We start from the raw sequence: 26,759 nt of genomic DNA, 5'->3' as shown, positions 1-26,759 counted from the left end.
AATGGTCAATGAAGGGTTGTCTCTGATAGAAAAACAAAACAGACAAAAACACCATGTTATAGCATCAACAGTGAAGTCTCAAGTACATTTTCTTTTCATAGAATATGGCTCCTGGCCATTAGTGAGATAGGTCCTGCATTATTCAGATCTTCTCTTTTATTGTCCTCTGGAGAACTCAGGCTAGCATGTGTAAGGGAATGTTCCTTAAGTGAATATCCATGATGAGATATATACAAATACACTGGTTTGAGGAATACCTGTATTGAATTGGTAAATACTGTATTAGTACAGTGCCAAATTTTATAAAGGTAGAAATGACACAGGTTTCCTGAAATACTTCCTGAAAAGGATAATGGAAACCAAAAGCTACTATCTATATCTGGCAGATGTTATCATGGAATCTTTTCTCCTCCTATCTTTTTTTAAGTAGATAAGCATAAATCATCTCCTCATGCTATTTCCTTTCCTCGTCCCTTTTTTATTACAAAGTTAAAAAGTATTGGACAGGATCCTAAAACACTACAGATTTCATATCTTGTTTTGGCTAATTATATCATCTAGCTGGCCAAAATGGTTTCATCAATGAGCTTGCATTGCAGGAGCTCTTCTAATCAATTCTTTGACACTTAATTAAGAATTCTGTCTGTCTGTGAGGGATCTGGAGCCTGAAACAAGTAGGGACTTCTGTGTGGGGAAGGTGGGTTGTCAGAGCTCCTGGCAAACCTAAGCTCACATCTCTTACCACCTCTGGTATTCCTGTTGCTTTGATATTACTTTGAAGTTATGGACACACCCTCTTTAATCCTCAAGCCTCAATTTTCTTCTTGGTTACTATCATCTAAGACCTACTGGTGATAATGGTTTCAAAACCACTTGAAGGTTCCCGATTTTTCATGGACAAATGTGCTAGGCTACATTATGGAAGTCAACTTGGAGGCTTAGAAACTGAGTTGGAATCTCTGAATGAAGTTGAATGGAGAGGGTCTGTGAGACAGGAAAAGAAAAATAGGTTAAGAAACAGGGTGATGCTGCAGGCAGTGGTTTGAACTTGAGTGGTGAAAGGCATAGTCATTATGTGAGATTAGAGCAAGAAAAAAACAAAACAAAACAAAACATTGTGATTATAGACTAGAATTGTCCCGAGTGAGAACTCTGATGGAATTTTTAAAAGTTTCACCTTTCTGGATGTCAGGTTTACTAATTTAAATAAGTAGATATTGTTTAAAAGGATATAATCAGATTCCCCATTGCAATGTTTACTGAGCATCCATGGGATGCGTGGCATTTGACCTGTTGCTATGGGCTTCAGAGAGTATTTGGACCTTCTTTTCAATTATCTTGCAACTTGAATGAAGACATATTCCATATTTCCATACATATGGAAAGTAAGTCCATATACCATATAGAGAACCACTGAAGTATGTAACGATCGAGGCAAGAATGGAAGAGAGAAAATATGGTTGGGCTGACCTAGCAAATTCTACTATAAATCTTGCAATAACACATGGGGAAAACTGAAGTATAGGGGAACTACTGTTTTGTGTTTACTAATGAGTTTTTGCTAATAATTTCAAGGACTTAAACCCAAATGAATATATGGATTTTAAAGTATAATAAAATCCAAAAGGATCAGAATTAAGAGCATTAAAAAAGTGTGTTTAAAACAAATAATGATCAGATCTTAGAACTATATATATCCTTAAAAAACCCAATCCATAGCAGAATTCAAATGTAGACTTTTTTTTATAGTATATAGTCTTGGTGCCTAGCAATATTTCTCTTTGTTTAATATATCTCAGATTTTTCTTTATGCTTTTTATTTGTGGTGAATATGTTTTTCAAAGTCACTTCCTGCATAACAATTCATTTAATCAATGATGCTGGATTTCAATGATGAGTAAATTATTTAATAACACTAAAGAATTTTGCAGTAAATTTTGGGGGGACCTCTTGTAGAATCTATTATTTCTCCTCATCATAACCGAACTTAAATAATTTGTTGTGTGATTACTTGTCTAATGTGCCTCAAGCCTACTAGACTCTAAGTTCTGTGGTGGTAGTGATGATGTCCATCTCCTTTAAACTTTGTCTTAACACTTAGCATATTTTTGCCTTTACAAATTGTAGATACTCAATAATTATTAATAAGTGAATAAAAAACATTACATCAACCATTTTGTCAATATCATACTTACAGGGAAAACCGTGATTATGTAGGGGTAACAGCAAAGATTGAAAATACCAAATAATGGATCTTTTCTTTTATATCACAGTCATACCAACCAAGAAATGTCTCCATATTCTTTGCAAAAGAGCCATCAAATTTCTTTTTAAGTCACGTTACCCTTACTGAAAGCTGAACTTCGGAATTCACGATTGAAATGCTTTTCACATAAGATACCCCAGCACTATGTACACCACCAATTGACAGTAAGGGAAAAGGAGGTTGGAGTCATCTACCTATGATTTCAAGTTTTCAAGAAGAAACCAGGGGGAAATAAAATAAGAAGAGGATTACTTTTTTAAAAAGATATCGGGGGCACCTGGGTGGCTCAGTTGGTTAAGCGTCAGACTTCAGCTCAGGTCATGATCTCATGTTTGGGGGTTGGAGCCCCGCTTCAGAACCCCTGGGCCCCCCCTTTGCCCCTCCCCCCCCTTTCTCAAATAAATAAACATTTAAAACATCTTTAAAAAATGAATAAAAAGATACCAGATTAGGAAAATGAAATACTAGTTAAAGGTGAAAAGATCAAAGTTGAATCCAGAATTGACCCATTTTTCTACAGACATGTTCATTAGTTTTAGAGCAAATTTATATATGAATGTATGTACATACTTACGTATGTACTATATATGTGTATATATAGTTTGGGACTTCATGACTGTAACTTTTTTTAATTACTACCTTGTTCTCCTTCACCTGGAGAGTTGTTTGCTTTGTTTTCCATTTTAGATTTCTATCCCATTTGGAATGTCTGCTGACACAGAAGCCATTCATTCCTGACAACACTTCTCCATGTCCTCCCCGCCTCTACTAAATGGAGCATTATGGACTATGCATGAGTGTGGTATGTAATCGCACTACCACATAAATATTATTAGATCAAAGGCACAGCAGAAGAGGTACTGGCATAGAACTGGGGCCCCATGTGGCTAAATGTTTATTACTATTGTCAATTTTTTCAATTATGTAAAAGTTTCCATGGTGCTCTACGTTGCTACTTTTAAAATAGGACATTTGCTGTGAGATTTTAGAGATAAACTAAACTCAACAATACATCCATTAGAGATTGTTAAGTAGTATATACCATGAGGGATAGTCTGTTAAGATGAGGGACTTGGAAAAATAAATAAATAGCAGTTAATTAAGAATGCAAAAATATAAGAGCTGATTCCATTTTTATTCAGTATTATGTCACTTTTCAAATGTGTCTGGTATTCATAAAATGCTGGCAAACATACTCGCAAAAACCTTGATATTTACTTTTAAGAGAATACTCAAATATTTCTCATTTGTACTTATTTTTTCTGTGTGGGGGAGGGGAGAGATGGGGAGAGAGTGCCTTTATTTCTTCCTAGAGACTATGATTTCAAATTTCAATTAAAATGGAATGAGCAGAGCTATTATCGCTATAGAGCAGGCTGTGGGTAGCAGCACTAGACCTCCTTTCATTGCTATGGCAACTGGACAGCATTGTCACGGCTACCTTGGCGCTACATGTAATTGTCAGTGTGTGAGCTAAACTGATAATGCACAATCAATACCCCATAAGCTGCAAACCACATTTTGAGCCTGAAAGAAAATCTAGAGAAAGAGAGGTAATTTATTATTATTTTTATAATTGTGGTCTGAGACAGACATAGGCTATTGTAGCAATCTATAAGTTTTGCTAGAATGGAAGGGAAACAAACTTGTACTGCACTATCTGGATGAAATATTTTATACTATTAGGGAGGAAAAGCCTTAAATGGTCAGGGGCACTGATTGAACATGAAGCAAAATAGAATGCAGTGGCAGTTCTGACCGGGGGCTTGGGAGAAACACTGGCTCTCTTCCTGAAGGGAATTACCCATGCAGGAGTGCAGAATAAAGTCTCCTGGTCTTTGGGGGTTCAGCAAATACAGTATGTGTGCACAATACCCTCTGGGTCTCCTCTTCACCACTGCCAAGCTTCTAGGTATTTGCAGCCACCAAATAAAAGAATCCCATGCAGACATCAATTTCAGTCATGGATACATGAATAGCAAACATAAAGAGGACTAGACTTCTGTTTTCCACCCAGTCCTGTCATTCTTTCCAAATCCTTAAACTGATGGTTCTGAAACAAGCTGTACATGAGAACCACCTGGGGACTTGTTAAAATGCAAATTGCTAGGCCCCTCCCTCAGAGTTTCTGACTCCACAGGCCTGAGAGGGTCCTGAGAATTTGCTAATGCTCTTGGTTCTGGGACCATACTTTCAGAACCATAGCTTGCTACTAATCTCAGCAGATACTTCATTTTTTTTAATGTTTATTTATTTATTTATTTATTTAGAGAGAGACAAAGGGAGAGAGCATGGCTGCACACATGTGCACAAGCAGGGGAGGGGCAGAAAGAGAGAGAGAGGGAAAGAGAGAATCCCAAGCATTGGATTGCTGTGCTCTGGCAGCGTAGAGCACGATGCAGGGCTCGACCTCATGAACAGTGAGATCATGACCTGAGCTGAAATCAATAGTTGAATGCTTAACCAACTGAGCCACTCAGCTGTCCCTCAGAAGATATTTCACTTAAAAACATAATAGTAATCTCTCCTCAAATAAGGTAACAATATAACTCAAATCTATATACTTCAGAAGGGAACAAGAAAGGCAGTGAAACAGTTGCATTAACACTATAATCCTGGTCAAGTATTATTCCTTACTCCCAAGAAAGACCACGGAGGATATCCCCCCCACCCCTGCTTGCCTTTTGTCTATGTCTCATGGAGGAGCTTGAGATGCAATGAATATCTTTCAAGGTGAGTAAAGAATGAATAGCATCAGGTATGCCAGAATAAAACTTACTGAAATCATTGAGAAATATGTCCTTTAGGTATGAAGACAGGCATGAGAAATAAGCAGAATCGGCAGGTGAAAGAAGGAAAGAAACCCTACAGGTAGGGCTCTTTACCTGGTAACTCTTACCACTGTCCTCATTTTGAAAGTCGCTGCTAAGAGAAAGCCTTCCTTTCTAGAGAGAGTAAGCAGAAGAAGCCGGAAGACTCTGTTGGAAGGCTCCTTCACTGAGGAAAAATGCTGAGCAGTAAGAAATCTCTGAAGTAGTTTGGGCCTGAACAGCGATTAATGATTTGGCAGAAAGCTGCTGACTTATGACATTCACAGCACAGAATGAAGTCATTTTATCTCTTGGTATCCAAAGTGTGGTATGGTCAAAAATGTTTTTTTTTGAGTTTTTTTTTTTTAAGATTTTATTTTTAAGTAATCTCTATATCCGAAATGAGGCTTGAACTCACAACCCCAAGACCAAGAGTCACACGTGCTACTGACTGAGCCAGCCGGACGCCCCAAAGCATGTGTTTTGGAGAGATATTGATTAAAGATGTGACCTTGAATGTGTGCATGGCCATAGGAGATTGTGCTGTTTTATGGCTTTTCTGGTATCTTTACTGGATCCCGAAGGACAGAATATGACAGCATCTATTTAAATCAGGTTTCATCTATTCAGATTTACTCTCAGTCTGATACATGGAGAAAAATCGCAGGAGTGTATTTCAAATAATAGCGATAAATTTGTTACAAAAACTACAACTCAGTCAAGATACTAGACAACAATTTTATGAAAGTTAATGTTGTTTTTCCATTCCTTTGAAACATCTGTCCCAGGTTGTCTGGGTAGCTCAGTCAGTTAAGTGTCTGACTCTTGATTTTGGCTCAGGTCATGATCTCCTCCACACTGGACTCCATGTTGAGCTCCATGCTGGGCATGGAACCTGCATAAGATTCTCTCTCTCTTTCTCCCTCTGCCTCTGTCTCTCTCTCTACCTCAAAAAAAAAAAAAAATACAAAAAAAAACAAAAAAAAACAAAAAATAAAATGTCTGTCCCATGATGTCTCAGAAAATGTATGGCAGTTAACAGTAACAACATTAGAATTTCAACCTTCACAGTAGTAAGTTAACAAAATGTTATTTTAAAATATCAATTAAAAAAAGAAAAGAAAGAAAAACTCACTAAAGACTCTTAAGGTTTATAAAATGAGCCCAGCATTTAACCACAGCTGGCCATTACAGCATTTTTTTTCTTTAGCCTTATCTAAGTATTGAAACAGAACAGTGGTTCCCAAAATGTGGTCCTGGGCCAGAAGCATCCATTTCACCTGGGAACTTGCTAGAAACACAAACTCTCCTGCCCTGTTGACATTTACCTCATCGGGAACTCTGGGAGTGGGGCCCAGGAATGCGGGCTGTACCAAGCCCACAATGTGATGCCGATAGACCGAGAGAGCTCAGAACCACTTTTATACAGGGCCCTCTCTCTTTGTCTCTATTTTCAATTGCTGGCTTTGTATGACACATTTTTCCCTGCACAACCAAACAGCCATGGTTTGTTTGTTTGTTTGCTTGTGTGTTTGCACAGTTTCTGGAAATGATGGGTATTCTTTAAACTTATTAGTGATACACAATAACGAAGATCCCTGTCATCCTTTATCTTTTATTATGATCTTCTTCTCTGTTCATACTCAATTCAATCTTGATATGCATAAAGAACACAGAATAACAATGATAAAAAGCCCATTTACCACAAACTTGAAAGCAAACAGCTAACTATACTCTTTTCCTCTCATTTTTGTTGTTAAAATTTAGCAATTTAAGATCCAAGTATCTTTTCCCAGAATTCACCCACTCCTCAAGTGCTACAAGATCACTTTTCAAATGTAAATGTAACAGAAGGAAAAAACACCTGTGAGAGCTTCTTTTCCCCAGTGAAACAATTTGCTCACCTATTAGGTTTAAATAATCCCTCAGAAACCTTAGATTGTGGCATTGGGTACTTAAGCTGTTTAAAAGATATCCCCCCCCCATTAAAAATAATTTGTGCATTTTATGACACAAAAACTTATCAAAGCATCTTAACTGTGAAACTAACTAAATAAATATCCCAGCATTCCCCACATTTAAAGAGATTATTTATTTTCTCTGAGGGTTGATAAAAGTTCTGATGGCACATTTTCTAATTTTAAAACCATTTTCATTTCACACTTCTGAAAAACTTGAAGTCAGGAGTGAGCTGGTGGGTCTGTTTGAAGTGTGATTCACACTTTATGCTCTCTTCCCCAACAGCTCATGAATATTTATAATGCCAACCAGACTTCAGGTTTTAAACATGCCAAAGAAAGGGACTATTTTAGAGGATAATAAATAAATGCACGGTAGTTATGTAGCACTTTCTGTCCAAAATATCCACCCTGTTTACAAATTTTAACTCACAATTTCCAAAGATAAAAAAAATAGAGAAGTCTTCCTTATCTTCATTTTATCCTACAAAAGTCTTAACAAAAAATATTTTTCTCTAGAGCTATACCAACAGTAACCTTCCTTTTGTCAGGTCTATAATATTCCCAATTTCACTTAGTGATTCATTCATTCATTCATTCATTCATTCATTCATTCATCAGCCAGACCATCTATCTACCTACCCATCTAACAATGCATCCATCTGTTAGTCAACAAACACCATTACAGAGATCCTCTGAGAAAGCCAAGGATGGGCCAATGGGATACAAGGAGAGTACCCCATCTTTCTCAATCAAGAGTCACATATGTGAACACGTTATTATATCCATATGAAAAGTGCCACAATTTATAAATAGATCAAATATTAAAGAAGCAAATACTTAACTTTAACTTTTTCTAGACTTGTTTTTTAAAAAAAAGGCATCATAAAGGCAGTGGACATAAAGGCAGTCTAACTGAACGTGAAAGGCTAAGGTGGAGTTCACTAGGTTCCTGGGGCAGAGTAAGCAATTCAGTACAAAGAGGCAGCATGAGCAAAGCTTCAGAAGACTGGAGGAGCACAGTCTGTTCAGGAAAGCAAATAACCAGTATGACTGGAGTACTGGTGGCACATGGCAAAATGGTGGTGCTCAAGATTGAAATAACAAGCAAAGGGCAAAGTGGAAAGGCTCTGCTACACCATATCAAGGAGTCTGAATGAGGGTATGGTTGAGGAACTGCCCACCCAACTCCATGGGCAAAGGTATTCCTGTGGGAAAACTAGAGAGTATGTCTCATGAAAAGGCATTCTAATTCACAGTATATTTAAAGCATCATGCAGGCTCAGGAAAGCATACTTCCAGGTTCAGATTCAGTGCTTCTTTCTGATTCCTAAAGCTATTTGGAAACCAGAGGGAAAAAATTAAGGGAGTCATATTATCATATTTGCATTTGGCTGGATGGAAGACAGATTCTAGTGAAGTGAAGCAGAAGGCAAAAGTATCAATTAAGAACTGCTCTACCAGTGCAGTTTCTGTTAATATGTTTATTCATTCATTCAACTGATATTACTGAATACTTAAAATGTGCAAAGCCCTGAGCTAAGCTCAGAATCAAATCATGTAACTGTCTTAATGGAAAGTCTACTGGGTTACTTTGTACTTGGTTGTTTTGTTTTTGTCTTTCTCTAGTTAGTAAACTTCTTAAAGGCAGCAACACCTCTTTTAAATGTAATCATATGCTTGCCTAGAGTGCTACTACAGTGTTGTGCATGCTCTGTGCATGCCACAAATGTGTGCTGATGACATTCAGTTTCACGACTACAACATTGTTTTGTAACTTAGCCAGGAAACAGAGAAGTGCTGTGATTTAAACACGCCATCCCACTTCCTCACTGCCAACAACACAGCCCAGAAGCCAAAACTCTGGGCTTGGGAATCAGATGGCTGGGAAAATTCTGGGACTCAGTTAAAAGCAGAGCTGTCTCCTACTCTAAAGTAGCCTACACTTTTCAAGTATGCAAGTCGTGCATCGGAGTGATGCAATATCACACAGTCCTCTCGTATCCCTCTGTTGGCGATAGGATTTATTTTAAGTGAGAAAATTCACAAAATTACCACTTCTTAAAGGAGAACTCTATACAGTTTACTATTCAGATTTACATTCAACAGAATATAAAAGACATACAGTGACTTCTCTACTAGTTTATAAATTATCCTCTTATTTTTTTTTAATTTTTATTTTTGAGAGAGAGAGAAAAAGAGAGAGCGAGCATGAATGGGGGAGGAGCAGAGAGAGAGGAAGACACAGAATCCAAAGCAGGCTCAAGACTCTCAGCTGTCTGTCTAGAGCCTGACATGGGGCTTGAATTCACAAACCATGAGATCATGACCTGAGTCAAAGTCAGATGCTTAACCAACTGAGCCACTCAGGTGCCCCTGTAACTTACCCTGAGGGGAAGGAAAGAAAAAAAAAAGTTAGGCAGGGAGCCAAACCATAAGAGACTCTTAAAAACTGAGAATAAACTGAGGGTTGATGGGGGGTGGGAGGGAGGGAAAAGTGGGTGGTGGGCTTTGAGCAGGGAACCTATTGCAATGAGCACTGGGTGTTGTATGGAAACCAATTTGACAAAAAATTTCATATTATAAATAAATAAATAAATAAATAAATAAATAAATAAATAAATAAATAATTTATTTGGGGAAAAAAGAATTGGTAATAATATCTAATCAAGCATAGCTCCAAGTGAATTCTTGATCTTCTGTTTTTTATCCCACGCTGGCCTTGTTGGACTCAGTTTGTGTGGTGTGATTTCTCTTCTTTAGTCTGGCTCTTTTTTAAAAAGTTGAATTCTAAGTTATTTCAGTTATGCATGTATCTAAAATTTTGTTTCTTCTCCGCTTCTCCAGCGCAAAATGCCTTACTGCTTCCCCTCCTCCCTCCAAACCTTGGCAACCCAGATTAACAATGTGTATCATTCTTATCTTTCTATTAGTATCTTGTTTCCTCACTTAAAATGCATTGTGAAAATTACTCTAAATCATAAGGTTTAGATCAAGACAGATTAAGTTCATCCTCCTAAATGACTGCTTAACAGTCCCTGGTAGGGATTTATTATAATTTACTCAACAGTTCCATTTCCCTATTTGTGAACATTTACTTAACATTTCCTTTTTTTTAACTATTATAAAAAAACATAGCAATGAAATCCTTGAATGTATATACTTTGACACTGGGATTTTTATTTCTATGAAGTAGATTGTCATAATTGGGGTTCCTGAGTCAAAAAGTAGAGTATATTCATTTCAACAGACATTGCTATGCAAAAGTTGATCTTTAGTTTTAAAAAATCTTTAACAAGTGGGGCTCAAGTGGTTGAGCATCAGATTCTTGGTTTTGGCTCAGACTCAGGCCATGATCTTATGGTTCCTGAATTAAAGCCTCATGTTGAACTCTCCACTGACAGCACAGAGCCTTCCTGGGATTCTGTCTCCCTCCCTCTCTGCCCTTCCCTTGCTCACTCTCTATCCCTTTCTCTCAAACACAAGTAAATAAGCTTAAAAAGAATTAAAACAAGTCAAACTTTTTCTGTATCTTAAACAGCAGTAGGAGTCACCACACTTTTAAATTTGTGCCCATTGGTTGAATATGAAGTGATACCTCACTGTTACTTAAATTTACAATTAGTTGATCACTAAGCAGATTAGACATATTTTCATCAGTTTAAAGGCTATCAGAATGTCTTCTTCTGTAAACTGTTTATTCATGTCAATCACCCATTCTTCTATTGGGCTGTTTTCTTTAATCAATTTGCCAAAATTCTATGTATAGTCCACCTTCATTTGTTTGTGGGAGGCATTGCCAGTAACCTATCAAGAATTAATATCACCCTTCTCTCCATAAAAGAACTCTAATGCTAAGGTTAAAATATGCCCAGATTAAAGACAGGGAAAAAAAGAAAGAAATTGCATTAACCAGCCTCCTTTTCAGCTGGGATAGACACAGTAATGGCAAAGGAATATAAACAGACACCACGGGATGAGACTTTCAGGTAATTTCTTTTAAAAGGTGCAAATGTAGCTGGCGAGTACTTTTGGCTTTTACTCTTCCTACTGTTCCTTCCAGTAATTTGGATCTAATACTGAACATGGAGTAGTCTTTTAGTGAACACGAAGTGAAAAACATGTGGAAGCAAGACCCTTGTGGAAAAGGATACTGGGATTACTGAATGGGGTTGCTGTATGAGCTCTGGCTTGCTTACCTTCTGACTTCTTGTTATGTGATGGAAATTAACACCCCTAAATCAACACCCAGTTACTTGGGTTCTCAGTTACAACTCCTTGCAATCCTGATGAACATATTTAATGATAACATTCCCAAATATATTATTTATATATTGAAAATGCTAATGGTATCTTTTACTATGTATTTTTTTTCTTAAAAAATTTATATGCTGACTATTTTCTTCTTATATTATAGCATCTGGGATTCCTGTTTTTTGGGTTTTTTTAAGGTTTATTCATTTTTCAGAGATAGAGACAAAGCATGAGTGGGGGAGAGGCAGAGAGAAAGGGAGACACAGAATCCAAACCAGGCTCCAGGCTCGGAGCTCCGAGCTGTCAGCACAGAGCCAGATGCAGGGCTTAAACTCACAAACTGTGAGATCATGACCTGGGCTGAAGCCGGACACTTAACCAACTGAGCCACCCAGGCGCCCCATGGGATTCCTGTTTTGATTAGAAATGTTTTAACCAATTACTAGGTTGTACATAGAGCCCAAATTTTCTTCCAATATTTTTGGTACTTTTTTTTTTTTTAATTTTTACATCTTTAATTCATTTAGAACTTGTTTTGCTTATAAATATAGATACCTAACATTATCTTCTTCCATATGGATGGTAGGCTGTCCTATAGTTTGTCAAATAAATGCTTTCCATCTCTCTACTAAATTATGATAACAGTATTGTAAACAATTAAATTCCCATTTATGCTCGGGACTGTTTCTTCTTTTCCTTTAATCTGTTTTCCCATTTCTACGCCAGAACATGCATTTTTTTTATTATGATGGTTTTATATTAGAATTTTCAAATATAGTCCTTCTTCAAAATCTCCTTTCTTGTATTTCTTGTGGCTAGTCTCAGACATTAATTCTTTCATACGAACTTTAAGATTACTCTGGGTCGTGGACAAAAAGTTAAGAGATTTTACTTAGAATTACAGTGGAGAATCACTGAGTAAGAAATCATTCATCCAAGGCCTTAGTCCCTTTGTCATTTGGTCAGATATTGTTTATTTATTTTTATGATTTAAAAAATATATATGAGTTCTTATATCTTGTTGAATAGCTCTAGGTATTTAAGACATTTGTTTTCCTATTGTGAATTGTCTATAGCTAGTGTCCCAGACAAGAATAACAAATACCTACCTTTTCTTTTTTTTCTCCTTGTCTCCCTTTCTTCCTTCCTTTTTCTCTTATCTTCTCTTTTGTAGATATTCAACATTGTTAAAAGTAAATGCAATGCGATGAAGAAAAGATACATAGACCAGAATAAATATGAGGGGAAAAAGATAAATTTATCTCTTTTTATGACACCTTGAGGGCATTTATTTTTCTCTTTGCTTTAGAGATAAAGGCAACTGAAGCTCAAAGTCAGAGGTCTGGTCAGTATCACAGCCAAGATTCAAATACAGGGCTGCATGCTTCTGGAGCTTTTACCTTTTTCCTCTCATGTTATTGCTTTTCTATGGCAATTTTCCCCAAATATTTATTCATTTAATACTTTTTTCCTACCTAGAGGTACTAAGAACAATTAACTCAGAGGCACCTAGTGGCTCAGTCAGTTAAGCATCCAACTTCAACTCAGGTCATGATCTCACGGCTTGTAAGTTCAAGCCCCACATCAGGCTCTGTGCTGACAGCTCAGAGCCTGGAACCTGTTTCAGATTCTGAGTCTCCATCTCTTTCTGTGTGCAACCCCCCACCCCACTCTCTATCTCTCTCAAAAATAAAAAAAAAAAAAAAAAACATTAAAAATTTTTTAAAATAATAACTCAAATATTAAAAGTAGAAAGATATTTTGAAATATGCACATCAATAAGAGAGGTCTTTCCTGTGTTCACCATGTCATATTTAGAACATGTCCTCTGATTTTTAGGATTGTTGTGACATGAAGTTAAACATTTCTTCCTAGTTTTAGATATATTGAGATATGCCATTTATCTTCCTTTTATTCTTAAAAGTTACAGTTGCCCACAGCAAAGCCTGTTGAATTTTACCCCAATTGGGAATTATTTTCTCAATGAATCAATGAAAATAAATAAAGCAAAGACACAAAGAACTTCCTCTGAAGAACAGAAACTCAAAATTCAGATGCAGGGCTAGCTCCCCTGGCTGTAATTGTTTATATACATTTTCAACAACTGCCAAAGGAAGGGACTTGGAAGAACCAAAAAGTCTGACACATCTGCACAGGTATATATTTAAAAGCTTCATCTACCTTTAAATGTAAGATCAGTTATCATTTGGTACCCCCCCCCCCCCACACACACATCGTATTCTACAGAGGGGATGATGTCCACATCACATCACTAGGCACAATACTGAAATAGTTACAGGAGTAATTGTTGCCCATGTTTGTACACGGGACTTTCAAGGACTTTGGGTGTGTTCAGTGCAAGACAATGCTATGAGACTCTGGTGAGAGGCAGAAAAGAAACTAAAATGATTTCTCAAACTACTGTATACAACTACTGCTCTAATAACTCCCTCTGACTTTGCTCCAATTCCCCCCTGTTCCAAAAAGGAAGGGAGAAAATTTGGGGCATACTACTCTCAAGGAAGAAAGAAGAGTAAATGTACATCATGTCCTTCCCTCTACCCACCCTGTGTTCAGTGGAGAGCAAAATAAAAAGCTTGTGTAAAGGTTTAATTAAGGTCAGAATTAAAACACGGATCCTGCTTCTGTGCCTGGGGGAAGTAAGTGCCTGTTTTTTGAAGTCTAATTTCAAGGGCAGAGTAGAACCTTGTAGACTGGGTTTTTCCTACTAATTGGGCCCTAAGTGAGGAGCCTATGTGTTTAAACTTCTCCTGAAAGGGTTATTTGCATTCCCCTCCTCCTCAGAAACATACTTGAAAGAAGAAATAATCCTCTTCTTGAAAAAGTATTATTTTGAGATTTGACAGTCCTTGATTTGTGACAGGGCCAGACTAGTGATCCAGGGAGCGCTGATTGATGTCCCGAACTCAAGATCTTCTGTACAATGAGGCATCAAGAAAGCATAATCATCTCTTGAAATTGTAACTACCTCAACTTCCTATAGGGATTGTATCGCACAGAACATTAATTCTTTTGAAATACCTGGGATGACTAAAACAGCTAGATTCTGAAAATGGAGAAACAAATGTACAGAGACAGGGAAAATCTGGATTGGGAAAAAGGCAAGGCTTCTTGGTGAACCTTTCCCCAGAAAAACAAAACAAAACAAAACAAAACAAAACAAAACAACACACCTAGGTGGTGCATTCTCTTTGTACCTTTGCCCATGCTTTCAGTGACGGAGAATGATTTTTCTATCCCTTTCAGGTTCAGCTCAAATTTCAACATCTCCATGAATACTTATCCACCCCAGTTTCTCTTTTCTGCATATATGCATGATATATTATGGATAGCACCCATGTGACATAAATATGCCAACATGAATGGTCACTTTACTTGGAGTTCTGGAATCACAAGAAAACTAGAGGACCAATTTTAATCCCACATTTTGCATATGAAAAATCTCTACTTCTTGGAGATATTAAATAATTTGTTTAATTCACACTGACAACTCTTAACTGGGTATCTCTTCCCCCCAGCTATACTGCAGTCTCCTAGAATGCAGAATAAAGGTCTTATACTTCCCAGCCCAGCCCAATAACTTTCCCAGCCAGTAACTTTCACATAATAGATGCTCAATATATATAATTTTATCGAGGGATTAACATAAAGCTTGTAGTAAATTTAATTTAATCCAGTGCAACAGAAAAAAATATCTACTAAATATGTAGTATAAAAGTGCTGTGCAATGTGAAAAAAAAAAAACTGTTCTCAGAGAGCTTGCAATCTTGCATAACTGATATGACATACCAGCTTACACCTACCCCAGCTAAAGTCACAGATGACTTATATACATTTAGGACTAGTTTCTACTGGTTATCAAGCCAATTCTAACCAAGGGAGGGTGGACCCTTAAATCGCAGTCTCACCAATTGGTAGACCAACAATGACTGTATTTTGGGACACTCTGGCAACCCCACCCCCACCCCCAGTGTGTTTTCCCTATCACTGTTTCCTTACCTGGACCTTAACTTTACTTCTGGGACTGGAGCCTTCCATGAAACCCACAATGATTAGATGAAGCCTTGAAAAATTCTTTTCAATCTCTACGTTTTACATATTCTTGCAAACAATGGGAATGAGCATTCAGAATAAAATTTCAGTAGCTAAATTCCAGATGAGAGGAAATCTGAAGGTCATACAGATAGGTTAACTTGCTAAGGGCCAGGGCAACACTTTTTCCAGACCCACGTGAGATGGAAGTGACAAAGGGTGAGGGTAATCAATTCTGAGACAAGGAAAGGAGAAAAAAAATATCAGATTGAAATATTTTCATAATTTAAGTAAAAGAGGCTGTAAGTGATGGGCATTGGTTAAGTATATGGACACTAAAGGGAATGGAAAATTTTTACACAAGTTACTATGGAAATTAGATATTAAACTATTAAGCTTATAAAAACACTAATAAAAGAATTGTTGAAGTGCACTGAGACCGTACGTAAGTTCTTGTGTGACTTTCTCAATTCATGAAGTTGTATATTCTGTGGCCAAAGCAGAGTGACAAGAGTTGAAAAACTGAGATGGAATGTAGGGTTCCAATGAGAACTTATGATCCCAATGAGTAGGATGAAGGCTTTGAGAGACAGAGAGTGAACAGACAAAAGGGAAAGGAAGTGATGAGGTATGGACTAGGGAGTGCCTGAAGGGAGGCCACTGGCATGGAGGACACAGAGGAACCATGATGCTTTAAAAGTGCCTTCTGCATGAATGCCAAGGGTGGAATGTCAAAGTCAAGGAGCCAAAGTACTGATGTCACTGTGGAGAAGAGATATGTATTCCTCCAAATTTAGTTTAGACAAAGAACACACATGGTCAAAGGGTCAATAGCAATTTTCACTCCTTTAGACTAAAACAAAAAGACTAAATGAAACAAACAAAAAATGAGCATTTTCAACACACAAAAGGTGAGATTCTACCTTAATTTCTCAGTTATCATGTTCAAAATATCACGGCCATTAATTCTAATAAATTTCCATTTTCTACAGATAAACTTTTGTGTGAGTCACAATAAACTTTGGGAAATTTGCCCATTTTATTTTTTATTTAAAAAAATTTAATGTTTATTTTTAAGAGAGAGAGAGAGACAGACAGAGCATGAGCAGGGGAGGGGAAGAGATAGGGACACAGGAAGCAGGCTTCAGGCTCTGAGCTGTCAGCACAGAGCCTAATGTGGGGCTCAAACTCACGAACCATGAGATCATGACCTGAGCTGAAGTCAGATGCTTAACCAACTGAGCTACCCAGGTTCCCCTAATTTGCCCATTTTAATGAATGCAGCAATAATAATGAAGAGGAAAAGAAGGATCAGGGTGGACATGTCAGTGATTAAATCATGTTTGACCCTCAAACTGAGAATGAGCCATCTTGATGAAAGACCATTTGTACTAGCTCTTAGCTGTTCCACATTTCTAGGTAGTTTTTCCTTCCCACTACAAGGAAGAAGTTTTCACAACACCCAAAGCAGTAACACATCCCTTCAATTCTACCCAGATACACATAATTTAGAAGGAACTATTGTAAACTCATATGTGACCAAAACAAAACACAAAACAACAAAAAGTAAACCGGTATTTGGACTTAAAGACAACTACAAAAGAAACTGTAGAAGGGCATGCGTTTTTAATATTGCAATAATAGAACATTCTCTCCCTGATCCCCAGTTGCATTGCAACGGCCATTTGTAAATCATTTTTAATTGTCTTATTAAGCAGCTTAGAGTGCAGCAATCAAAAGCTTGTGGCGATGTGAGACCTGGCACAGCCATCAGGCACGGATCAGCAGTCAGGATAATAGAAGATGCAGGATTATATAACCAGTTATGGTCAGCGGGGAAGGTGATTTGGAGAGAAAGTGGTACATGGTTGGTTCTGAAGAGATGCTGATCTCAGACAATATGAAACCTGACATTATGGTTCCAGGGGATGGAGACCCCTCCCCACACATGCACACACATCAGCCGTGTGTAGTCTGATGACTGCATTGGGAAAAGCCAAATGTCAAAAACAGTGATCTCTTTTCAAGGAGAAATTTCTCATGCAGTGTGGTGAATCATGACATAAAGGCTATTTGTAGAACAGGCCCCAAAGGTTGGGGGAGGAGGGGAGGAAGGGAATGGAAGGGAGAGAGGAAGAGAGAGTGTATGTCTGTGTATGTAAATTCCCTGAAACTAGCTCAGGAAGTTGGATTCTTGCTTTAATGAGTACATACAAAAGTGCATAAGAGTCAAAGCTTTCCTTGAGACAAGATGCAATTGCAATTCTCTGAAGACAATTTTCTGAGGTGAGTGTATCATGTCACAACTTTGTGATTCACAGTTATGACATCTGTAGACTCAAAATAGATCAAGGATTATTTCTCATTCCTCTATAGACTTAATTGTCTTACATTGACCTAAAGCGTCCCATGAAAAAGCAGCAAACTTCTGAATTAATTATTATGCCACTTCAGGTAGTAGGAAGAGCCAACAGTCTGTGGTCATCTGAAGAGAGTCTGGCAAGCACATGCAAAGTTTTTGAGGGATCCAATGAAATATGTTATTCTTCATAAACCACTTTTCACTATATAATAACCATTTTCAACTCAACCACGAAGAGACTGGCCAAAATTGAGGAATTTTCAAAGAAGGAATTTATGTAATTAATGACAAGGCACTTGTAAGCACTTTAAGAGAATTATGTTCTAATACAACATTAGTGGGGAAAATGTCTGCTCTCCTCGATTTATAGTTCCCAAATTATGTGCTAAAACATAAATAATATATAGTTTTGATTTTTTTCTCTTGATTTCCTAGCTATGGTCAAAAACATTTTAAATCTTTTTTCATATGTATTTGGCCTTATCCAGAGAAATAAACCATAAATATTTTTGTAAGGACAGTGTTGGCTAAATGTCGCAACAGTCTTAGAAAAGTCATGATTACCATGTGTTTTTCTGAGCAATGACCCATTAATGTCTTTTAGCTTCAGATTCTGATATAAATTTAATCAAAAACACGTAATGTAAATAATCTCATTTGTGGGAAATAAGCATGGATAAAGAGGGAAGGGTGAGAAGAATTTTTCATATAAGAATTCTTTCTCATTTCCATAAGGGATAACCTCTTTTCCCCAAACACTCCTCTCTAGGTTTGACCATGGGTATAGCATTTCAGAAACATTTTGGTAAAATGTCCCAGATGTTTCTCCATGGAAATTATGAAGATTCCACAAGCGGCCATATTCTATAACTTTTCCAAAAGTGATTCAATTAAATAAAGTACAATTTAAATCATTTAACCAGACACATAAACCAAAATAATGAAATATTTGCCTTTACAATGAAAATAGAGGAAACATAAAAGGATATATATGAGCACAGAGGTCACATTTTTATTGTTGGGAATTGTCCACATCCTGCTTGAGAGTCCAGGATGATCTCAGCTTGTTGGCTACAGGCTAGGTATAGCATCCTTGAGCCTGGTTTTGCTTTATCAGAGGTATATAGCTACATTAAAGGTCCCAAGGGTTCACAGAGCAGACATATAAATTACGGTTGAAAGGTGTAGCTTAAAAAAGAAAAAGTGATAAGTGACAAATCTAAAAAGCGAGGCAAGGCATTATACAGAAAATTTAGCCATAAACTACTAATCAGAAAAATCAGAAGTAAACTGAAGTAAGGAGAGAGCTAGTCAAGTCAGTAAATTGTTCAGGACTAGGCTGAGAACAGTCTGTAGGTTTAAGAGAAGTATTTTATGTAGTTCTGGCTGGACAGGACCAGAATGTCTTAACAGTTTAAAGGAGCCATAGAGGACCAGACAAGGATAACAGTATTGGTATTGCTGCTCTTGTTGCTATTATTATTTTATATTACAACAATTATTTTTAGACCCAGAGTACTCTTTAAAAGAATGGGAAAGGGGCATGATTTTATCCTTGTTGTGCCATTTTGTTCAGTTCATTAAATAAAAGAAATTGATTTGGCAGAGCTAATTTTGTAATTAAAAAGCTTATCATGGCTTTCTGTAATGAGTTAAGTAAACACACAGGAATTCAGTTATAATATTTACATAGCTCATACCAGGGGATGTCTGCTTACTAAATTAAATAATATGGGGAATGAGGAAGAGACCAGTTAAAATGGAGGTGAAGAGAATATACCAAGGACAAGAAGGAATTCAGACAGAACAGGTCATCATTGTATTTCTTATACTGGCTCCAGGGCAGGAAGTTAGCTATTTGTATCTACCCTTGGAGAAAAAACACAGTGCCTAGTGACTTCATTAGATGGGGATTTCCATGAACTCTGGCTCATCTCTCTTTAGAGAGCAGGTAAATAACCTTTTTGAAAATTAAGAGACCAGATTTTTCCATTCTCATAAAAGGAATCGCTTTCTTTATACCAAGGGATTCCTTTGAAATCTCTATTCACTTACACTTAAAGAAGAGCATAGTACCTGCTTCATGGAGAACACATAATGAGGGAGGAATGAGGATGGTAGTTGAGGAAATAGTTGAAAACCTATCAAGCCTCTGTAGACTATAACTGCTCAAATGGAAGTCTCCAAAAGTCCTGATAAGTCTATTTTTGTAAAAGATGTCAAAGTAACTATAAGTTCCACCACTGATCAGGATCTCTATTTGAAATGTCCTCTGCAAGAGAAAACCCATAAAGACTTACATCCCTGAATTAACCAAATTTGAATGTAATTAAGAGACAGACATGGAGAGAGTCAGGGAAGGGAAGGAAAGAGAAAGGAAGAGAGGGGGTAAAAATGGGTAGGAAGGGGAAAGGGAAAAGAAAGGCAGGGGAGAGAAGAGGAAAAGAGAAGGGTGGTGAGGCAAGGTGAGGTGATGATGGAAGAGGAAAGAGAGAGAAGAGAAAAGAGGAGAGGAAAGAATCCACAGCTTCAGTACCACAGCACCTGGTTCTGTCATTGTATTTGGTAACTCAAGTAATGATGAGGCCCAAACCTGTTTGCCTTAAAAAAATGGGCAAACTCATTGCCTCAGGTAATCTAGCTGCAGTTAGAAAAACTATTCAAAGCCCCTCATAAAAATTACTGCTTTGGGATAAACCACAGGGCTCTAATTTTATATTTGAACATACAGTTTAGATGCTGTTGGGTTTTGAATTGTAGTTTGGGCTACCCTTTGCCACCTATCTCTACTCTTATTTTGCTAAATTTCATGGGATCCCATTATTCCAGTGCCTTGATTACTAAAGTCAGTGCAGGTCAAGGGATTCCAGACACTTTCCTTGGCACCCTGTGTCAATACTTACTAAAGCTTAACCAATTCAGTACCACAGACAGCTCCCTGTCTCCAAAGCAAAGAAGGTCTCTGGACCCGAAGGTTCAGCTCTGCCATTCTAATCACACATGGAGTCCACCCGGGAGCAAAGCAAATAATCACCTTCATTCAACTGAGAGGTTTTCAGCAGTGAGTGAATGGTATCACCCACATCCTTGGAATTTAAAAGATATTTCAAAACACATACCTTACCCAAAACCGCCCAGCCATATTTGTCCTTTCCATCATTCTAAAACCATTCTAAGAAGAACATTGTTAAAAATCAATTCGAATAATCACTATGTGTCAAAGATATGCCCTGTAGGGATATTTCTGTCTAGTAATCTACATTGGAAAATGCTGATTGAAGCAACCAGATGCCAAATGTCTCCTACCTTTAGCATGAAGTTGACAGAAGCAAATTCTCTGAAATTCTAGAATGCAGAATTTTCTAGACTCTGGGATTAAGAACGATACACAAACTCTTGTCAATATCAACTTTACAAATATTTCCTAAAAACCCATTATGTTTCCTGTCACAGCTGAACAGGAATATGTCTCAAGGAAAATAAAGTTTTAAGAAATGCTCCAATTAGACCTCTTTGCTCCCCATCCCCAGGATAAATTATGGTGCCATTTAAAAGAGGATAGTTAATTTCCAGATATAGATATCCAATTGTACGCATTATACAAAGAGAAGGAATAAGAATGTTGCAGTGAGTAAGCACTGCAAGTTATAAGCCTTAAAATTAAACATTAGGCTAGTCCCCTTCCTTACCAACAGGCAAAAGAGAAGGCCCCTTGCATCATTATTTATAGGTCCTCTCCCTAAAGACCTACTGTACAGTGTTACTGAGTACATCCATAAACTGACCATTTGGAGAATATAGGAAATAACTATGTCTGGTTACAGAATGGTCATGACATTTTACAAAGCTCTTCTACACCACTGTCTACTTGGCTCTGCCTTCCCTTCTTGTGCTGCACCAGCCTACCACCATGTACCATCTGTCAGCTTTTTCCTATAACACGTGAAGCCTCTTAAGTATCTGAGTATCATTTTGGATCCTACTTTTCAGGTTAAAAGCAGTAAATTGCAGATGGCAACTGTTTTTTTTTTTTTTTTTTTACTTTTTTCATTATTTATTTTTTTTATTTGTTCTCCCCCCACCTCTTTCTGTCTTTCCTTGACATTACTGAAAGCTGGGGTAATTTTGTCGTGAGTCACATTAAAAAAAGAACAAGTGATGTTATACAGCACCTACTCAACATGAATATGTGCAAAGAACAGCCATCCACCCAACCATCCATTAAGCAAAGGAAGGAGGGATTTTGCTCTGCCTTAGGAGATAGATTTTGGAGTGAGAAGATGTGTGTAGTTCAGTGTGCCCTGTAAGCACAATCAGAAACCATGCAAGGATGCACGTGAAAAAAAGCAACTGATGGAGCACCTACAATGTGCTGAATTGTGCCAGGCACAACATAGAATGGATTCATTTAAAAAGCTGAGAAAAGTGAGACCCACTTTTAGAGGGTCAGAGATAAAGCTAAAATTATGGCATGACAATTTCACTTACAGACTAAACTAAGATTAAGAGTTTGTGCAAAGAGGTTTTATTTTCCCCTTTTATAAGTTTATTTCAAATTTCTAAGCTTAAACACTCCAGCTTCAACTTAACTATTGACATTTAAGAAGCCCCTGAAATAACTTTCATTGTTTGAAATAACGCTATTTGTAAGCAACCTTGAAGGAGTAGTGTTGTAGCAAAGGTTAAGACTGACAAGGAGAAGTTGTAGGTGACACTGGAGCCCAGAAGGAAGAGGTTGTCCCAACTTCTAACCAGCTGTGAGAATTCCCTCCAAGTCAGTTCACTTCAATGAGTCTCAACAGGATCTAAAGAGGTCTGGGTTGATAACACTTGATTCCTGATAGCATTATATCCTATAACCCATCTCTTTTTAAGGGATTTTAATTTGAAGCTCTCAGTAGATGACATTTGAAGGTTTCTCCAGCTTTGAACTCTCTGACTCACTTTAAATTACCCATGAATGATGATTCCTCACTGGAGTCAACCTGTGTCCTCAATTCCTGCTGTAACTTTTAGAACACAGTGTAAGACATAAATGTAGACAAATAAACCTATTTAATTATGCTGCTACCTTCAAAGGTGGACACTGATGAACGATGAATCAACATATCTAAGACACAGAAACAATTAATGGTAGTAAAGAAGTATGTAGGTGAAACAAGTAAGTTTTAATAAATAATAGCATTAAACAATGTATCCCAACAAATATTTCTTTATTCGGGCTGCACCAGTAAAAACTTAGATAAGCTTCATTCATCATAAAAATAGGTTACTTGTGAGATTCTCAAAAAATTTCTGCCCTAAAGTTATTCCACACTAGTCAATTCATTAATGTCACTATTAAATATGCAAGAGTAGTGCCTTAAAGCATCAATATATCAATTAGTAATTACTTCTTTGTTTTGGAAAGGTGCAAGGTACCTTATCAGACCCTGTCCTACACAACTTGAATTGAACATTGGCTTTGATTGTAGACAAGCAGAAAAAAATACTTCCTAGAGGCAGTAAATATAGAGGGAAGTTTCCAGGCATAAAGGAGAGGAATAAACTAACCTTGCATCTGAGTAAGAGTGAAGTAAAGAGCTGAAAATGGGAGGATATGATGGAAACAGAGACAAAAATTAGCATCTTTCTTTGTAACCCACAGTACAACTTACAAAAGAGGACCTGCTTTCAAGAGTGCATCTTTACTCAATTGCAACCCCCATCTCATCCTAACCTTAGTGCAGTGGCATTTCAGAACAAAAACCAAAAAACACTATTCTAATAGGTAATTTCCCAATTTCCATGTGGCAATAGGTGAAACGTTGTGCTTGCTAAGGTCCATCACAAACACCATTCTTTTATAAAGTCTTTCTCGAGCCCAAAGTATTTCTCAAGACTTTTATTCCAAGTCCTCCTTTATTTTCACTCCCCTGTCCTCCATTATCCTTCACAACAAAGTACCCTGAGTTCCTTTACCAGTCTCATAGGAAAGAATTTGAAATAGTTATTGATGTGAATTTTCAGTCACTTGCTTGTCAAACAATGACACTTATCTCTGGGGACTCCAAAAGGTTTCAGAAGTGTTTCCCTAAGTAATGATAGGGCAACTATTCCAATCTAGATAGAAAATCTGTAAGTATGAACTCTTCTGGCTCATGTCACTACATCACGCACCAAGATAAGGATTTGCTGCTTTCTTTAACTGTGCAAACACAAAATTAAGATGCCAGACCAGCTTATGCTGGTAGAGAAACAAAACAAAACAAAACAAAACAACAAGAACAACAAAAATACAACAACCTGGAATCCTGGAACTCTGGAAACCTAGATTAACCAAAAAGCAATCCCAGTGTTATCCATTTCTTTTCTGGTTTCCACAGTGATCCCAGGACAACTCAGACTAGTAAGGCTCCCATCTACTGCTAGAAGTCACTGTGCTTGATTAGAACCTTCAGAAAATACCCTCTTTAAGAAGACAACCTGACAGACATTTAGATTCAGTTCTGGAATCAAAGTAAAAACATTCAGATATATATGCTAATAATGCCATCATTGTTCCACCTTGCTGTACACCTTGAAAAGCAAGAGATTTCATTAAGACCTAAAACGTTCTAAGTATGTCCTCTCTCTAAGCAGAGAAAGAACCTTTACTAAAGGAAAAAGCATCAATGACAATAACACCAGCAAGAATAGCAGGTATCAATTAATAGCAAAATAAACAGAAAAGTATCACAAACTTAGATAATCCCTAGCCATGGTTCCTTTGTCTGGTAAGGACATTCCTTTTGCAATGTCTGGTAAGATTTTTGATTGTCACAACTGGGGAGATGCTGCTGGTCTCTAGTGGGGGAAAACCCAGGAATGCGCCTATGTATTCAACAAAGCACAAGACAGTCATTTACAATCAAGGATTATCTGGCCCACAAGGTTAATAGTATGAGGTTAACACTCTGCCATAAGAAAAGTGGAAATAGGAATGAGGTAATGATAGAAGGGCATGGAATGAAATACCAGTGGGAGTCATTGCTGCCAATTTTAAATAAAGTTTTCTTTACCTAGATTCTGTTGACTTCTGAAATTTTTACTTTTCCCTAGCTCTGTGAATTCCCTGAGAATCTTGCTCCCAAATTTGTCTTCACAATCTTGTTAATAAAATAACATCATGTTAAGGAATTTAAATAAAGCACTCCAAAAGGAAGGAAGGAGGAAGGGAAAGAAGGAAGGAAGGAGGGAGAGAAAGAAGGGAAAGGAGGAAGGGAGAAAAGAGTTATCACACTCATTTGAAAAAAAAGCAAAACAAAACTGAATGGTTGATAACTTCAAATATAACTTCAAATTATAAAATTGAACTTCTAAAGGTACAACAATTTCAGAATGTCAATCTTAATTTCAGTATTGTAGACTATTAACATACTTTCCAAAAAAAATGAAATACGGTCTCTTAACACACTTACTAATTTTTTGTTTGTTTTCAAGCAGTAAGATTATTTTAGGAAGGGTTAAGATTACAGGCTCTGGAATCAGACTGTTTGATCTAACTAGCTATGTGATCATGGCAAACTAATAAATTCCATGTAAGCTTTATTTTCCACATATGTAAAATGGGTAGTTTAATAGCATTTATTTTTTAGAGCTGTTGCAATGATTGAATTAAAATATCCATGTAAAGTACTTCTGCTGGTACCTGAATAAGTAATCATTTAGTACTTTCTTGTCTTGGCATCCATATTAATATCTGTAGTGAAGACTTTGTCTTAAAGAAATAAAGTCCCTTACTCCTGTAATGAAAAAATAAAGCAAGGAGGAGTTTTTTTCTTATCAACTTTTTATATATATATATATATATATATATATATATATATATACACAAACTTTAAAAATACAACTTCCCTGGGGCACCTGGGTGGCTCAGTCGGTTAAGCATCCAGCTTCGGCTCAGGTCATGCTCTCGTGGTTTGTGAGTTCGAGCCCTGCATCAGGCTCTGTGCTGAGAGCTCAGAGCCTGGAGCCTGCTTTGGATTCTGTGTCTCCCTCTCTCTCTGCTCCTGCCCTGCTTACACTCTGTCTCTGTCTCTCAAAAAGTGAATAAACATTAAAAAAAAAAAAATTAAAAAAAAATACGACTTCCCAGAAATGTAGGGCACATCGCTGAAAACATCCATGGATGAAAGTAAAATCTCCACATTCCATCAGAATAGATGAATACCCCAATGTTTGTGACTGTGTTTGATGTTAAATCATGTTATAATGAAGAAAATACTGAATACCAAATCATACCAATCACACATATGCAAAATCATTAACTTTTAATTTTTCTTTCAATTTTCATTTCCTCATAGAGAAAATGGTGCTTACAGGTCTTTAAGAGTTTTTAAAGACTTGTCAATTTCCTTTATTCTCTTTCTTTCTTCCCTCCCTCCCTGCTTCCCCACCCTTCCCTCTCTCCTCCCCTCCCTCCCTTTCTTCCTTCCTTCCTTCTTTCCCTCCCAATAAAGAGAAGGTAACAGTTTTTGGTAGACTACAAAACATAGCTAATATATAATAATACGTTTTCTTATTGCTTTTATTTTTACTATTGTCTTTTACTTAGGAGAAGTGTTATTGATTTTCTATTTGCCTTATAGTTATAATTTTGCTTTTAAAATGAATATATTTAAGTAAAATAAATCAGCTTAAAGAAGACAATTAAGTAAAAAATAATACAGCTGACAAGTGGGTATTAACAAAAATGGTGAAGGTGGTATTCAAATGGCACAGGAATTAAAAATACTGCACAACTTTTTTGTTCATCTTTGAATGAGTATTAAATCACATCAATTCCAGGGGTTTTTGTGTTGTTTATATTTTGTCTATAATTTTGCATAATATTTTACCGAAGAATATAGGAAATATTCATAGTCTTCAAAAGCTAAATATATTTTTTAGGTGTGGAAGTGTCTTGTTTTGGATCGATCCATTTTAAAATACAGTTTTAGATTTCTATTCTCCAGTTTTAGGGAGATGCTCACCACAGAGGAAGCGTGGGTCAAGGGTGAAGAAAGGATGCTCCATGTGACACCAATTTTCTGTGA

General features: G+C 37.0%; 1 protein-coding gene across 36 annotated transcripts in view; it reads right to left on the bottom strand.

Moving 5' to 3' along the window:
- NRXN3 (neurexin 3) overlaps window positions 1-26,759 on the bottom strand; it is a 1,571,803-nt gene that overhangs the window by 614,528 nt on the left and 930,516 nt on the right. The gene's annotated exons all lie outside the window — the stretch shown is intronic.

The sequence above is a fragment of the Leopardus geoffroyi genome, chromosome B3 (assembly GCF_018350155.1).
Source record: "Leopardus geoffroyi isolate Oge1 chromosome B3, O.geoffroyi_Oge1_pat1.0, whole genome shotgun sequence".
Lineage (NCBI taxonomy): Eukaryota > Metazoa > Chordata > Mammalia > Carnivora > Felidae > Leopardus > Leopardus geoffroyi.
Note: the sequence above shows the minus strand (reverse complement) of the source record. Positions and strands in the feature narration are given on the sequence as shown.